We start from the raw sequence: 12,679 nt of genomic DNA on the forward strand, positions 1-12,679 counted from the left end.
ACAGTTTTAGAAGATTGTAGTACAAGGGCTTCAGATTGAACCAAAAGGTAATTTAACCTATGACAATTTTAGATGCTATATTTTTTTCTTTTTTTTTTTAAGATGGTAGAATTCCCTTTTTAAAGTGATATTAAACACACACTGTTTAGTTTACATGGTCCTTTCTGTATATGGATGATGGCACTGTAATTTTATGTTCCAATAATTTTTATTGAACAATTTTAAAAGATAACACAACATATGACGAACAACCAGCATTGCCATCATTTGTTCCACATAATAATGACCAAGGCAAAGTGAGACAATGAGAACTCGTTAGGTGATAATCAGTTGCACAACACGTGTCAATCTTGGAACCCACTACTATAAACTCTTAATGGGTTATGTGCTTAAGCACTGTATGTGACAATGCTAAAATGAAGAGAGAACAAAACCCAAAGGTAGGGAGAAAAGTAAAACGGGTTAGGGATTAAAACAACCAAACAATTTTCCATGCACCATAGAAATGTTTAAATCATTTACACTTTGTTTACCCAATTTTGTCGTATGTGTTTTAAATAAGCCATGAAACGCGCAGTGTTTCTAACTAAGGGTGCCAAGACGAGCCTGTCCAAATTATGCTTTTTTTATTTTTAATATTGTTATATATTGGATGTATGACTAAGTTATGAATTCATCGTGTAATCATGTTTATATGATCTGTATTATCTATTTTGAATTTCTTATACCAATCATGTCCAAAGATAGTCTGTATTAAATACTTTATCATTATATTTGGTATGTTAATCTTTTATGATTACATTATATTCATTGATATATTGTTTCTCAATATCATGGATTATCTTATTTTATATTAACATACATATATAGTTCATGCATCATCATTTTGCAATGACGTGCCTCATGCAAAGTCCCATTATCTCTCCTTCCTTTTATATTAACATATCAGGGATGGAGGCATGCAGTTGCTGGTTGTGTCAGGTCATATTTATTTTTAATTCAACCTATTTTAAATTAAAAAAAAAATCGGTGAGTTGCACCAACACGACACTTCACAGTAGAACATGCCAGGCACACTCACACCCCCCCTTTACCCCCCGATCACCCCCCCAATTACCCCTGCCCCCCCCAGTCACAGTGACACCAATGCATTTTATTTTTTTTGCATTGGTGTCATTTGTGACTGTAATAACTGTTAGGGCAGTTAGGGTTAGCCCCCTTTAGTTCTAATGTACCCCCCAATAAAGGTTTAACCCCGTGATCACCCCCCGTCGCCAGTGTCACTAAGGCTGGGTTCACATTGCAGCAGTTTATGAGAACTAATGTGATTCGCACCGCACTGCAGTGCAAATCACATCCGATCTCTGCGATTCGAGTTCAGCCATTCGCCGCACCCGCCGCACCCGCCGCAAATTCGCACGGGACCCTTTTTTTGGTCCGCCGCAGAATCGGATCGCATGGGTGTTCACACCATGCGATCCGAGTTTGCAGATCGCACTGCGATATGCGAACTGATCTGGGGGTGTCATTAACATTTCACTGACACTCCCAGCAGTTCGCATAGGGCAGTGTGAACTGCCGCCGGGAGGCATGCGATGCGGGAACCGGCCGCGGATTCGTGGCGTTCCCGCATCGCTCCAGTGTGAACCCAGCCTAATAAGCGATCGTTTTTCTGATCGCTGTATTAGTGTCACAGGTGACGCTAGTTAGGCAGGTAGGTATTTAGGTTCGCCTCAGCTTTTTATAGTGCCAGGGACCCCCATATACTACCGCATAAAGCCCCCTGATTGCCCCCTAGTTAACCCTTTCACCAGTGATCACCATATAACTGTTACAGGTGACGCTGGTTGGTTAGTTATTTTTTTATAGTTTCAGGGCACCCGCCATTTATTACCTAGTCTCACTAGTGTACCCCTAAATTTAGGGGTGTCTACTTTCCAAAATGGGGTCATTTGGGGGGGGTTTGTGCCATCTTGGCATTTTATGGCCTTCAAAACTGTAACGCCCTTAGAAAGCCTGAAGGCGGTTCTTGGTTTTCGGGGCCCCGTACGCGGCTAGGCTCCCAAAAAGTCCCACATATGTGGTATCCCCGTACTCAGGAGAAGCAGCAGAATTTATTTTGGGGTGTCATTTCACATATGCCCATGGCATGCGTGAGCAATATATCATTTAGTGACAACTTTGTGAAAAAAAAAAAGTTTGTAATTTTCCCGCAACTTGTGGCAAAATATAAAATATTCCATGGACTCAAAATGCCTCTCAGCAAATAGCTTGGGGTGTCTACTTTCTAAAATGGGGTCATTTGTGGGGGTTTTGTGCCATCTTGGCATTTTATGGCCTTCAAAACTGTAATAGGTAGTGAGAAGTGAAATCAAAAATTTACGCCCTTAGAAAGCCTGAAGGCGGTGCTTGGTTTTCGGGGCCCCGTACGCGGCTAGGCTCCCAAAAAGTCCCACATATGTGGTATCCCCGTACTCAGGAGAAGCAGCAGAATTTATTTTGGGGTGTCATTTCACATATGCCCATAGCATGTGTGAGCAATATATCATTTAGTGACAACTTTGTGTAAAAAAAAAAAAAAAAAATTTTTTTTTGTCATTATTCAATCGCTTGAGGCAAAAAAATAAAATATTCAATGGGCTCAACATGCCACTTATCAATTTCCTTAGGGTGTCTACTTTCCAAAATGGGGTCATTTGGGGGGGGTTTGTACTGCCCTGACATTTTAGCACCTCAAGAAATGAGATAGGCAGTCGTAAACTAAAAGCTGCGTAAATTCCAGAAAACGTACCTTAGTTTGTAGATGTGACAACTTTTGCGCAAACCAATAAATATACAATTATTGACTTTTTTTTTACCAAAGACATGTGGCTGAATACATTTCGGCCTAAATGTATGACTAAAATTGAGTTTATTGGATTTTTCTAATAACAAAAAGTAGAAAATATCTTTTTTTTTCAAAATTTGCGGTCTTTTTCCATTTATATCGCAAAAAATAAAAATCACAGAGGCAATCAAATACCATCAAAAGAAAGCTCTATTTGTGGGAAGAAAAGGACGCAAATTTTGTTTGGGTACAACATTGCATGACCGCGCAATTACCAGTTAAAGCGGCGCAGTGCCAAATTGTAAAAAGACCTCTGGTCATTGACCAGCAAAATGGTCCGGTCTAAAGGTGGTTAAAGAATACAGAAAACAAATCTCATAGTGACTGAGTACACCATTTATTTATAATTTTGTATGATGAGAGTTTAGTGACACTTTAAGAGTAACGTTTACTTTGTTATTTAGGATTGTTAATCATTTTAGCGCAAAACCTTACCTTTATTATTGGCTTCATAAATCAGGTCAGTCACAGTTCTAACGTCTGTTGTGTCACATGTAAAGAGGAGAAATACAGTGTAAAGCTTACATGGGTTATCATTTTACTATTATATAGTATATATACAGGCCTGGATTTTGTTCAGATCAAGCTAATGGTCCTGCAGAGATAAGTAGTAACCAAAGTTGACTTATAGAAAAATACTGTAAGAAGGGTAACACTGTACTCACCCTACCAACTGAACATTTGCATTTATTTTGTGAAACCTTAATATAGGAAAATTAAAGTACCGGGGGGGGGGGGGGGGGGTCTCATTTTCAAACACATTTTTTCTTGTTCATGTAACTGGAGTCATATTATGAGTATCGCCTCTGGTCTAAATCTTTATAAATATTGTATAATGTACCATCATCCAGAATTTGTAGTTTTTAAAGGAAAGAGGGCTTAAATGGAAATACCGGGTGTAGTCGCTCACACCAACCCCCCCCCCCCCCCCCACTTTTTCTTGTCACCCAATATCACGGTTTCACCCTCACGAAGTCCTCCTTCTCTCTCTCCCCCCCCCTTTCCCTTTCCTTCCTTAATTCAAGATATACCCCTACCTAATTGAGAAATTATTATAATATTATTTATTCAGAGCCGGCGTTTACCAATCCCCCATGTTCACCGTGGGGGGACTTTGTGGATCTCCTTACCTGCAGCCTGTTCCTTGAAGTAGGGTGAGCTGATCTCCTTTTTAAACATATAGGGAATGTGTGTATGTAAAATCAATAACATTATGATAACTGTATTGCTTATATATTTACATGTGTGTATTATCTAATGATTGTGATACTTTTATATAGATATCCTCCTGAAGAAGCGGGCCTTTTCCCGCGAAACTAGTCGAGGAAATTTTATTGTGCACTCTCTACGGTTGAATGTTCCCTATGGAGAACCCGTCAGGAATACCTCAACTGTGATGTGCATATTATTGTACTTCTTCAAGTGATATTTCATTATTGTTTTGTTTTATATCTTTATTAAACATTATATTGATTTTAAATTTCATTAGTATTTTTCAATTACCAAGTACCGGTATAGTCCAATCTATTATATGGCTGAATGGAACTACATATGGGGTTGGTGTGAGCGACTACCCGGTATTTCCATTTAAGCCCTCTTTCCTTTAATAACTGGAGTCATGGCGGAGGTGTCGTTTGCCAATATAGTTTGGCCTAAAGGTTGCTCTTGTTCACATCATAAAGTCGGAACCTATGCCTCATTTGTCTAGCTAGCTAATTAAAAGATGATCAGCCATGTAATGCAAGGTTGTCCATTGATTCACAGAGGCTTGTTGACAGGTTATCACCTAAATGAGTATGCTTGGATCCTCTAAGGCTCAGTTCACATTTATGCTAATTTTATGAGGTTTTTAACCACATCCAATTCACATAACATGTAAACCGGAATGGCTTTCAATGGAGCCAGTTCACACATGTCCAGGGCATCACGGTCCGTTTTTGGGTCCAGTTTAAGTGAAAATTCAAGTAAAAAAAAATAAAAATCCCACCTGAACAGGTAAACAAAACTGCACCGGACTCTGGAATGCAAACTGCAGCCGGACATGTGTGAACCTAGCCTAAGAGTTCATATTTAAGTAAATAGAGAAGGGAGACAGGCCAGGCACAAATAGAAAAAGTTAAATTGGTTGTAAACCCACTTTGAAAAAGAACAAAAAAACTAACATCTGCAAGAAAAAGGCATAATGAGCTAGTATGCATAGCATACTAGCTCATTATGTAATACTCACCTGAGATCTAAGCCCTTGCTGCGGTGCCCGTACACAGCACCGGCCAGCATCATGACTCCTGGGGGTTACTTCCGGGTATCGCGGCTCTGGGGCTGTGATTGGCTGGAGCTGCGATGACGAGCCACCGGAAACGGCACGTACATGCCATTGCTTCAGTTTGCACATGCAAATACATGGGATATCTCCTAAACCATGCAGGTTAGAAATATTACGGATGAGCTCAGGCATGTTTGGACACAAATCCAAAACCACTTAAGATATCCTGCCAAGAATCTGTCAGAGTGGACATCACCTTGTGTATGTGTTGCTTTGGGGCATGGAAAGCCTCCACTGTCTATGTCTGGCTGTTGGCCTTGACAGCTTCATGGCTGGATAGCTCAGATAGGTCCCACACTTACGTCTAAACACGTGAGCCCATCACTGTTAAATATTAGTTACTTCTGAGTTCATTCACTGGATGGAAGATTGCCCTCCTCTCCAGCTGTTGATACCTGCCATGCTTATTCCAAACTGACAGGAAGGACAGCAGAGCTGGGAGCACATGTGAGAAGTATTTGGGTGGCAGATCAGTACCATGGGGGCTTTACATTCATCCAAATCACTTTCAACAGAAAGCTGACAGTTGGCTTGTGGCGTGTGCCAACAGCCACTGTTTGTATATGTTGCTGGTATACAAGTGGTTAAAGATTAAAATGTGTAAAAGTTCTGTGGAAAGTACCCTCTTAGCCTTCTCTACAGCTTGTCCCTACTTTTGAAAATGGTGACCAGCTTTTTAAGACGAGACGGCCAAAAGATTTTGCTGATGTGTTTCAGCTATAGTGTCACCGGATCTTGTTTAGCCAAAAGTCTTGTCAAGTCTGTGGCCAGATTTTGATATTTTTAAATCCTGCAGTTCACCTAGAATAATCCAAAGATTGATAAAATCTAGGAATCATACCATCAGGCTACAATACATATTCTGGTCTGTATACTGTTTTTTAATTGCATAACTTCATAACTGGACAAACCAATTGCCAATCAAGTCTGACCACCAGCTCATGCTTGTACATAACTTTAACAAGTCCCTTAGATCTTACCTTGTGTCTCTGTTATCCCCCACTTCTTCTTTTCTTGTAATTTCTGACAAAATAGACATACAATTCAATTAACAACAATGGTGGATGTTATGTGGACAATAAGCAACACCTTGCGTATCAATTTGTCTAGTAAGGATTACAGAATCATAGAAGCCAATTGTCTCCTTTTTAGAAAAACCTTCCACTGTATTTTCATTTTAAAATTTTCATAAATTTTTCAATAGGACTTATCAATATTACTGAATAATAATCGCATTTGCTGTTCATATTGGCTAAGAAGACATTTTATCCAGTATGGTGCTTTGCACCTGCCCAGCATGAAGGATCAGAGTTCAGGTCCTTTAAATTCTGATGGGTGGGGATTATTCCCGTAGGATAGAAAAAGTAGTAATTTAAATTAGTCCTGACTAGTAGCTAAAAACTACAAAAACAGACAATACTGTTGAAACTAATTTAAAAACAAAATGCTGGTCTGAATTCTGTAGAATACACTAGGTGTTTTAGCCAAGACTTTCACCAGTATTCATGAACTTGTCAAGAGTTGTGGAATTCTATGGGAACCTCCATCTTTTGATCAAAACCTACAATTGGGACATTTTTTAACAAGAACTGGAAAATGAATCATTACACCATAACAATAAGTGTTTGGAGAACAAAGGGAAATGTTATAGGCCCTAACCCTGAACATTTTTTGGCTAATTTTGAGGTCAGGTCACATATACAACAAATACTTATACACATAAGACATGGACTGCCAGAACAATTTTTTTACTTACCCCCCTAAATTTAGAAAAAAGTTTTAAGCTAGAATTTCTCATGACAGATGAAGGCATTCACAGGAAATGTTAATAAAGAAAATTGTGAAATTCAAACTCTGCAGATCAGTTCTACTCAATGGTAATGCTGTTAAGATGTGTTTTTTATTAAGTAATAGGAATGAGCTCAGCTATGTTTGGACATGAGCCTGAGCTATCCCGCGCAGAAGCTGTCAAAGCCCACAGCCAATTGTAGATGGATGCAACCGCAAGGGGCATGTGTATATATAGTTACATAGTTACATCGTTAGTAAGGTTGAATAAAGACACCAGTCCATCCAGTTCAACCTGAGTGTCTACAATTGTCCCTATCCCTGTACATTGCACACTCACATCGGTCCCTACCCTCAAGGAGCCCACAATCCAAGGTCCCAATTCATATACTAGGGCCAATTTGGGACAGAAGCCAATTAACCTACATGCATGTCTTTGTAGTGTGGGAGGAAACCAGAGTACCCAGAAGAAACCCACACAGGCACAGGGAGAACATGCAAACTCCAGGCAGGTAGTGTCGTGGTTATGTGTGACTGCAGGGAAGGGAATGCCTCTGTTGTCTTTGGCTGCTGACAATAATGGCTTCCTAGCCAGCCCACAGCTCAGGATGGTTCAAACATGTCTGAGCTCATCCCTGGTAAGAAATCAACAGATCTGGTGTTATCACCCAACCACACTTATTGGTTTAAATTAGTAATGAAGTGAAAATGTTAAGCACATCATGAAAACATGCTTGATATTCCAAATGTCATCAAATATTCGATTAAAGTGAAACTAAAGGAAATCATTTTTAATTAACAAACATGTTTTACCTGCCCTGTGTAATGGTTTTGTACTCACCTGAACAGGTAAAGCCAAGCACACACTGCACATAGCAGCAAGGCGTAGTAAGGTCCCCATTTTTCTCTATGCTGCTCTGTAGAGACTCCTTTCCGAGAGGCTTCTGGTTTAGTACCTTAGTTCTAGCCTCTGATGTCCTCCTATATATACCACTAGCCAATTCTGCTGGCCTCACCCTTCATTATACTTTGATGCTCCGTGTCACTAGAAATTTGTTACACTAAATGAGGGAGGTGTTGCCATGTACTATTGTATTATACCAACAGGTGTTTGTGTAAGGATGTCCATAGCTTGATTAAAGTCATTCCAGCTTTGATCATCTCTTGCAATTTTTGAACCTACTTTCAAACGTCTTTGAAGAAAAGTTCATGTCATCTTTATAACCCCATTTAATTATCTTTTGCAGCTTAAGGGGGGTAGTTGGGGTAGTAAAAAATTTGGCTCAATCACTTGTTTTGTCCCCTTCCCCCACCACAAGTGTACATTTGGACATCATGGTATTTTTCTGTGTTCTTAATTCAGCCAACCATTTCCACCAGTTTCAGTAGTAATACCAGCATGGGTGAAAAATTCAGGTTTTCTTTTATTTTTTTTATACTACCACCACTTTAACCACTTTTAGCGCTGTCATACTTTTGCGTGATTGTGTAACACTGTACCCATATAAAATGTTTATAATTTATTTCACACACATAGAGCTTTCTTTTGGTAGTATTTAATCACATCTGGGTTTTATTTTTTGAGAAAATTTTGTAAATTTTTTTTCATAGTTTTGTTATAAGTTTTCAAACAGGTAATTTTTCTCAACTGATGGGCACTAATAAGCACTGGTAGGCAGCACTGGTGGGACTTATGGTGGGGATTATCAGTGCTGAAGTCCCTGTAACCATTTCAGCCCCGGAAGATTTTACCCCCTTCCTATCAGAGCACGTTTTGCGATTCGGCACTGGGTCGCTTTAACTGACAATTGCGCAGTTGTGCAATGTTGTACCCAAACAAAATTGACGTCCTTTTTTTCTTATAAATAGAGCTTTCTTTTGGTGGTATTTGATCATCTCTGTGGTTTTAGGGGCCAGGAAGTCGGCGCAGCACTGCGCTAATCACAGGCAGTGAGACATTGCCCCGATGTGCGGCTGCAGAGATCGGGCAATGTCTCACTGCCTGTGATTAGCGCAGTGCTGCGCCAACTTCCTGGCGGGCTCAGCACGTGGACCATGCAAGCACGCCTGAGCTCATCCCTAGTGGCCAACTGAATTCTTAAATGATGTCTACAACACCATTTATGCATTGCTTCCCATTATTCGCCTCTTCAGGTGCCCATTTCTCCTATCTTCCCTCTATTCCGGTGCTGCAGCCTACAAAAGACTGTTTGGCATTTGACTATAGGCTATGAGCTATGAGGGGTGAAAGACCCTACTGAAGTAGAAAGTAGCCACAAAGGAATTGAAAGTGCATCTGGGACACTAGCATGGGTTCTCTGGGACTGTGTTGACCTAATTCTTTACAGTTGATGTTACAACACATTACTAATAGTACTTCACTTAGGCTACTTTCAGACTGGGGCATTGTGGCGCTATATTTAGTGCCGCTTTACCGTCTTAGCGGCGCTATTCAGCCACTGGTTAAAACCACCGGCATAGCACCACTGCATCGGTGCTATGCCAGCGGTTTTGCGACACTGCCCCACTGTTTTCAATGGGAAGGGACGCTTTGGGAGCGGTGAATAAGACCGCTCACTGCAAAATGCGGCTTGCAGGACTTTTTTGACCATCCCTAGGGCTTTCATACTGGAGAGGCACTATTTTTAGCGCTGTAGCGCCTGTAAAGCGTCTCTGTGAAAGTAGCCTTAGCGCCACTCATTTTTGCAGCACTTTTTGGCTGCTAGCGGGGTGCTTTTTACCCACAAAAATGGTAGAAAGTCCCATTTTGTGGCTATTTACAGCACTCCCAAATGCCCCAAAGATGCTGCTCTGCCGCATCAGTGTGAAAGTAGGCGATCAGCGAGTACTCTTACCATTGTTGGTAAGACACACAGGACGGAGCCCTACCTATGTAAACAAGGCAGAGCTCTGTCTTGTCAGCTGGGAAGTGATGAATCATCATTCCCTACAACGCAGGGAATAATATCCATCACTACCCTTAGTAAAAGCAGCACACAGTGTACACCAAAACACTGGCTAAGCACACATTTAACCCTTTGATCACCCTAGCTGTTTAACCCCTTCCTAGACAATGTCATTAGTACAGTGACAGAGCATATTTTTAGCATTGATCACTGTATTAGTGTCACTGGTTCCCCAAAAGTTTCACAAGTGTCAGTCTACTTTCAAACTGAGGCGGTTTTCATGCACTCAACATTATAAATGGCACCTGAAAACCGCCGCCCATTCATTTGAGTGGGTTTTTTTTTAAAGGCAAATCGCTGTAGATCCGAGGGGACATGCAAGGAAAATAGCATTTTAGTTGCACGTGATTGGATACTGTAATTAGCAGATCTTCCCCTCAGATCTACAGCGACTGCACTTCCAAGTTCACTTGTAGTGCAAAGTGGATTTTCCTTTAGTAAATCAACCCCAGTGAATATTTTCACACCCAGGCGGTGCACTTGGGGGACGCTACGAAAAGTCCTGAAAGCAGCATCTTTGGGGCGGTTTAGGAGTGCTGTATTTAGCACCCTCAAAGCCCCCCCCCCCCGGCCCATTGAAATGAATGGGCAGTGCTTCCAAAGTGCCGTAAAACTGGACTTTTTACTTTTTGTTTTAAAGTAAAAAGCGCCGCAAAAAACGAGCTGTGCTTTAGCGCGAACGGCCGGGCACTGCAGTGTGAAAGTAGCCTTAGTCTGCCGCAATATCGCAGTCCCACTATATAAGTCGCTGATTGCCGCCATTACTAGTAATAATAAATAAATAAAAATTCTAGTATATAACCCATAGTTTGGTTTGTGCAAAAGTTGTAGCATCTACAATCAATATAAGCTTTTTGGGATTTTTACCAAAAATGTGTAGCAGAATACATATTGGCAAAAATTTATGAGAAAATTAGATTTTTTTTTTATTTTGTTATTGGATGTTTTATAGCAGAAAGTAAAAAATATAACTATTTAATAAAATATACTTTTTTTTTTCCAAATTGTGGGCCTGTTTTTCTTTATAGCACAAAAAATAAAAACCACAGAAGTGAAAAAATACAACCAAAATAAAGCTTTATTTGTGGGGAAAAAGGACATGCATTTAATTTATGTAAGCCTTGCGCAATCAGTTAAAATAATGCAGTGCCGTATCGCAAAATTGGCCTGGTCATGAAGGGGGGGTAAATCTTTCGCAGGTCAGGTGGTTAATACAATGATGTCATAACATTTGTGAAATTCATTGAGATTAAAATCCATTCATTGTTCACATTCTTTGTATTCAAATATATTCATCCTTTAAAACCGTGTGCCAAAAACCATGAAATCCTCTTCTCCGTGTATAACAATTCCCATCATGTGCAATGAATACACTCCTTGTTTAATCTCTCCTCTGGACACACAACACACCCTTTTGTCCAGACCTGAACTAAATCATATTAGGTAGGTGGGACAGGCTTATATAATGGATCACACCTGGAAAATTCTTCTTAAGGCTGGATTCACACCTATGCAGTTTTGGTGCTTTTTGCATTTTGCAGATTTGAACTAAAGTCCATCTAACATGGTTTCTTATGGAACACGTTCTGTAGTGCAAATCTGCAAAATGCACAAAAAAAATGCATAGGTGTGAATTAAGCCTAAAACCCACATTACTATCTGAATAGAGGTGATGATGCTGATTGATTGCCCAATGAGCGCGGTTAGACCCCTTTCACACTGGGGCGTTTTTCAGGCGCTTTAGCATTAAAAAAAGCGCATGTAAAGCGCTTGAAAGAAGCTGCAACTGCAATCCAAATGTAAAAGCCCACGTGCTTTCACACTGAGATCCCTTTCACACTGGAGCGTTTTTCAGGCACTTTAGCGTTAAAAAAAAAAAAGCGCCTGTAAAACGCTTGAAAGAAGCCGCAACTGCAATCCCAATGTAAAAGCCAGAGTGCTTTCACACTGAGGCGCTGTGCTGGCAGGGCGTCAAAAAAAGTCCTGCATGCAGCTTGTTTGCAGCGGTGAATACACCACTCCTAAAGCACCCCTTCCCATTGAAATCAATGGAGAAGCGCCTGAAAAGCGCTATTGGCAGCAGCGTTTTGTGGGCGCTTTTAACCCTTTATTTGGCCACTAGCAGGGGTTAAAAGTGCCCCAATAATGCTTGCAAATCGCTGGTAAAGCGCCGCTAGTTTAAGTGGCGCTTTACAAGCGTTTTTTGGGTGCTGACATTGTGAAAGGGCTCTTGGGCTTTCACATTGGGACTGCAGATGAGGCTTTACAAGCGCTTTTTTTAACGCTAAAGCGCCTGAAAACCCCCTGAAAAATGCCCCAGTGTGAAAGGGGTCTAAAGGTGGAAAGGTGACACGGGAACCAGACTGAAGAATTGGCTAACTGGGTGGACCTGCAAAGAAATCCAAGCGTGTCTGACCTTCCTAATAGAAATTAGTTTTGGGTTGGTCACAAAGGTGTGTCTGTGCCCAGAGGAATGGGAGAACATGCTTTGGACGATCACCTTGGTCTGGTCATAGTGATTTATTAAGGAGTGTATTGACTGTTCATCATGGGATTGGTTACACAGGTTTTATGGCACACTGGGTTTTAGAGGGTCACTATAATTGAAGAATGAGTTGATATTAATTATGATCTGAAGGACATTCACACAGTGCAGGATTTAGATCTGGGGGGGGGGGGGGGGGCTGGGAGACTTCAAGTACGGGGGCCCTCAAC

The 12,679-nt window shown here is 40.8% G+C and overlaps 1 protein-coding gene across 1 annotated transcript in view; it reads right to left on the bottom strand.

The window, feature by feature from the left end:
• The window catches only part of LOC143925746 (tolloid-like protein 1), a 122,026-nt gene that overhangs the window by 35,153 nt on the left and 74,194 nt on the right, over window positions 1-12,679 (bottom strand). The gene's annotated exons all lie outside the window — the stretch shown is intronic.

Source organism: Lithobates pipiens, unplaced genomic scaffold (genome assembly GCF_037356315.1).
Source record: "Lithobates pipiens isolate NorthernLeopardFrog02 unplaced genomic scaffold, aLitPip1_a1.2 Scaffold_22, whole genome shotgun sequence".
In the NCBI taxonomy this organism is placed as follows: Eukaryota; Metazoa; Chordata; class Amphibia; order Anura; family Ranidae; genus Lithobates; species Lithobates pipiens.